This window comes from Fragaria vesca, linkage group LG2, assembly GCF_000184155.1.
Source record: "Fragaria vesca subsp. vesca linkage group LG2, FraVesHawaii_1.0, whole genome shotgun sequence".
NCBI lineage: Eukaryota > Viridiplantae > Streptophyta > Magnoliopsida > Rosales > Rosaceae > Fragaria > Fragaria vesca.
The window spans coordinates 4448556-4453922 of record NC_020492.1 but is presented as its reverse complement, the minus strand read 5'-3'; the positions used below and the strand labels follow the sequence as shown (position 1 = coordinate 4453922).

Genomic DNA, 5367 nt, shown 5'->3' with positions numbered 1-5367 from the left:
GAAAATATCGGCTATATTTCGCCGATATTATCGATTTTTAGACCTTGATAATAGGAGATACCTTGCTATTTTTGACACAAACATTGAGCCACTACCCCTCTCTCTCAATAGTATAGGCCACGCCAGAGTTCACGCACTGTGGTGTGGGAGAGGATGTGCCAGTGAAAACACTAACTATACGATTCAATTACCTGGGAATTTCAAGGGTGTTTTTGAAAGATCGCTACAATTTCTCCTTAAGATCGGTAATTTATTCACAATTTTTCAAGAATTCACAATTTTTCTATCATATTCTCTTTAATTTATCGGTAGTACTTATAAAATTTTAAAATCTAATCAAAATAGAGAAAGAAAAAAAAGAGTAGATATTTAATTTTGAAATTTGGAATAACAATTAAGGCCGAGATTATATTTTCCTTCATTCAGTTCTATATTTTTGTTCTAAGCCTGTTTACCAAAGAAATAATTTTTAGGATAGATCGGTCAAGAACTCAAGATAGTGTGGACTACGTAGCGTAATGTCTCTTTGTCACTCTCTCTCTCTCAAGCTAGGGTTTCGATTCTCAAGAAATTCTAATTGACGTGGCTTGGAACTCCATTGATGAAAGTCTTGTTTCCGGACTCCCGCTCGCTTTTTCTAGCAATCAATGGTGTATGTCCTATAACGACGATTCATCCACAGTTCCTCCTCACCAATTCTAATCGGATCTATGCCTCCCACCTTTCTCTAGAGCCAAGCCAACGTCATGTCCTCTCACCGCATATATATCATGGCATTGAAGAAGGACGACAAAAAGTGTTAGCATCTCTAACAACTCATGTAAAACTAAAATTATCTCTATTTAAAAGAAAAATTACCATTTTTTGGCTCCAAAGGCTCATGTAAACCATCATTTGTAATACAAAAAGTGTGAAGAGAGAGGAGATCCTCTATATCTATAGAATTCTCAAAGTTTGTATATTCATGAAGAAATCTTTAAAATTTATTGTTTTGCCTTCTAGAATTCATGCAAAAGAGAAAAAAGTTTGTAAAATTAAAATATTTAACATGACAATTGGGATTATTTTTTTATCAGAAAATTGTTTCGATTAATAAGAATGGATCGAATACATCTTGAGGAGCATTTAGTGGCCTCATTAAACCTAGAAAAACTAGGAAGAGTACCACGCTCCTATATAACTCACATAAACTAGCTTCTGCATTTACTAAAGAGACTAAAGACTTTGGCATCAGTTGCCCAAAGACGTACCTACACACGGGCTACGGTGGGCTATCACAGATTTTGAGAAAACATTGTTTTGTTGCATATTTATAATTAAAAAAGTTAAATTATGAAGACCAACATACCCCAAATTTCTTTATGTAATTGAACTTAATTAGTCCATATGATTTTTTTTATCTGATTACATATATATTGTTTATTTTATTAAAAGCAGTTGTTGTTTTAGTATATTTTAGGGCAACTTTCTTCTCTTTATTTCTTTTTCTTTGTCGTTGTATACGTCTCCATTCTCTTCTGCCGAAGCAGTTAAGCCAAGTGCCAAGTTTTCTCTCTTTAATCTGTAGGTATGATTCTTAGTTATATCGGTCATCCTCTTGGAGGGTCTTGTATGTGTCATATGACCTAGTTCTCAAATCTCAATTGGTTAATGTCTTGATAGTCTTAATATCCCATCATCTCATCGCACTGTATTTCTATTGATATTCTAATTCTAATCTCAATTGATTGCTTACTAATTCTAATCTCAATTGCTTGCTTACTAATTCTAAGCCAAGTGCCAAACTTTTTCTCTTTAATATGCATGTATGATTCTTAGTTATATCGGTCATCCTCTTGGAGTCTTGTACGTGTCATATGACCTAGTTCTCAAATCTCAATTGATTAATGCCTTGATCAAATTTAGTCTCAATATCCCATCATCTCAAATCTCAATTGATTAATGTCTTGATAGTCTCAATATCTCATCATCCCATCACACTGTATTTCTATTGATATTCTAATTCTAATCTCAATTGTTTGCTTACTTTATTGTAGATGACTAATGCTAATGATGTGTGTATATATAGATATATAGTTGTAATAGTACCAACGTTTGATTCATAGTTATTAGATTGTGTTTTTTTCGTCTTGTTAGGTTTTAGGATTATACACTCATTTACTTTACTGTTAGAGCGGTGATTGTGTGCTTAGTTATTAGATTTTGCTTCTACTTAAGAGCATGGAGTTCAATTTGAGTAGGTATGTTCTTTTATCGTTAACTTTTGTTATCAAATTTCTATAAAATGTTATAATATTGATTTCTTAATGATCAGTTAACTACGTGATTATTTGATATGTTTTTAATCTAAAATGTGATATGTAAAAGAGTGTGGCTATTGGGACCTCCAAATTTGCTCATTGTACCTCTTATGCTTTCTACACCTCTATTTTACTTTTAAATACAGCTATTTGCTCACTAGACCTCTATTCAAATTTCTAAAATAACTTTGTTTATATTATTCACATATATTTCAATATATTAATCATTACACCTACATATTTTAATTATAATTTCTTTCCTTTATGAAAGAACATAAATCTCTTCAAAATCAAATAACACAAGGTATTGACTATCATAAACTTATTTTTGTCAACAAGAAAATTTTCTAATAAGGATAACCATTTTTTCTCTATGTATGTTCTTTTTTTCTTCCGCTATTTTATGTAATTCATGATATATTATTTCAATAGTTATTTAATTTTACATAATCGAATTTTTTTTTTTGCAAATACATTTGTGCACCTTGTATAATGTATATGCTTTTAACATGTATGATAACATAAATTTTTATGTTAAATGATCGATATTAATCATAGTTTTAGCTCTTCTTAAATAAATAAATGCTTAATATGTAGTAAAATTAGAAAATAAAAATATATAAGGAAAATAATAAATAATACAATATTTCTTATTGAATTGGAAAATCTAGAGAAAATAAATATATTACTTCTTTTTGTTATTGTCCTTAATAGTCATTATGTAAGAGGACATATCTGACATACAATAACTCATAATAAAGTGAGGTTAACTGAGTAAATTTGGAGGTTCCAATAGCCGCACTCTATGTAAAATATAGAAGAAAAAAATTAAAAAATTTTAAAGAAAAAAATTTCAGCCCACCCTAAGCTAAAATCTTAGGTCCGCCATTGGTTGCCGTAGGATATGGTAGAGCTACTGCAATTTTTACAGCCTCATGAGCTACTCTATTGCAGCCTCTTGGAACACACCTCAAAACAGCCAATCAGACTTTTAGCTTCGTCCATATATATGAGGTCAGCTAGAGACTCATCCAATCCTGCAAAGACATTCAAGGCATCGCCTTCAATTAATTTCCAGATAAGAAAATCCGGTCTGAACACAGAATTGAAGTCCGTGGACTAGGGCCAGTACCTCAACATCATGAGGACTTAATTAGGAAGCCTGTTCCCGGCACTGCTAGCAGACCCAATCAACTGCCATTCTCATCCCGACACACAGCCCCCGTACCATAGACTCCTCTTTTAGAATCCAATGCCCCGTCTATGTTCAGCTTCACCACTCCACTTCTAGGTTTCACCCACCGAATCGCACCTCTCTCTCTAGCAGCAACCTCCTTCCTTTGTCCTTCCTCAATTTCTTTTTATTAGCACCCTCAAAGGCTCAAATAACTCCCACCAAGAGATAATTTTACTGAGCAAGTACTCTCCTGAAGTCACCTCTTTACCAAACCATCTCTTGTTTCGCTCATGCCAAATATGCCATAAAATCACACAGAACCACTCTAGCTCTTTCTCAACAGCAACTGAAGTAACATGTAAAAACAACCCAAAAACATCTTTTTCATTCCACTGTACGCACTTCCCTTAGAAAGGTCTGCCTCCACACTTTCTACACCCAACTGCATTCCCGCAACATATGAAAGGTTGTCTCCCTAACTCTACCACACTGGAAGCACTCAAGCACCTCCCACTTTGGCTTATATTGATCTAGAAGTGTGGCGTCGAAGTAAAGTTTAATGTTAGAGTTAATCTCAGAATTAGTCTAGGTCTTAATTTTGTATAACCTGCGTCTAAAAGCAATTGAAACCTTTGTAAACCAAAGTTCCCGTACTAATAGATTATGCTTTTCATTTGTATATATATGTTGCTTTAGTCCGATAGAACCCGCGAAGTCTACTCTTGCGTACTGGGTTTAATTTGGGTAGTCTTCATATAGTCGTTAAGAGCGTCTATCCTCGTAACATTTCAATCTCAAGTTTGGATTCCCACATCGTTTATGTGCTAATGTGCATGTACGTAAATTGAGAGTATATATAGGATCTACAAATGCCAAACATGCATTCCCCTTATTTAATTTGTTTTTCTTGGAGAATTCTATATATACATGAAAAATATGCGTTGAAAGCCTCATCAGTTTACACAACGATGTCGAGACTAGCTATGGGATCACCCCACCAAAATAAGAAGAAGAAGAATTGCAAAACTCACAAGAGAAACAATAGAAGAAGGAGCTACATATAGATACAAGTTACTTCCTAGCTCTTTACATAATTTAGACGAGAAGTAAGACTAGTAAAGTCTTCTACTCCACAGGGAAGTGTAATGCCACCCGTTTGATCATAACCAAACTCTTCGGCAGCCTTGAGCAGCAAGTCTTGGAAGATTGGTTGCTTCAGGTATGAAATAGGAACCACAAACCGCTCCTTCTTCTCTTCTTCTACCCCGACATAAATTGCGAAGTGACCTTTCGGCACATCATCAACGTTACTACTAGCAGTACTGCTGCACCTTATTTGGTTCTTCGACGACGTCGCGGCATGCCGGCGCAGCTGCATAATGTGCTTGGCGTGAACAACTATTTCTTGCAGACGAATCCCCATTTTGCTTCTCAAATCTCAATCAGTTCTCTCACTAGCTAGATGTATCACAGAGCTATGTTTATGGAAGTTGGCTACAGTTGAGTAGTTCAAAATTTTTAGATATGGATGGGTTCTCCGAGCATTCTGTAAGGTATATATAAGAAAAGTTCTGAATATATTATCATCTGTGTCTTTGTCGACATTGGATATATATTGATAGAATTTATTTCTAATTTGTGGGAGTTGGGACTGAATATGGGTCCCTGCGAAAATATACATCAACAGATCGAGCTATGATTCACACACTGTTTCTCACAAACCGGGTGCCTCTCCCAGTATGCATGATGAATTGATGATGCTAATCATGCTATTCGGCTATTCTTACCTAGCGGAAATTAAGAAAGGGACAAAACCAAAATGAATTTATTCCATTACATATACATATATATATATATATATATATATATATATATATATATACGACGACG

General features: G+C 34.3%; 1 pseudogene across 1 annotated transcript in view; it reads right to left on the bottom strand.

Annotated features, from left to right (window-relative positions):
• Positions 1-4900, bottom strand: part of LOC101296928 — a 15343-nt pseudogene extending 10443 nt beyond the window's left edge. Inside the window, exon 1 of the transcript XR_184121.1 lies at positions 4650-4900. The product of XR_184121.1 is annotated as an uncharacterized LOC101296928 (transcript). The remainder of the gene's footprint in view (positions 1-4649) is intronic.
• Between the last annotated feature and the right edge of the window lie 467 nt (positions 4901-5367).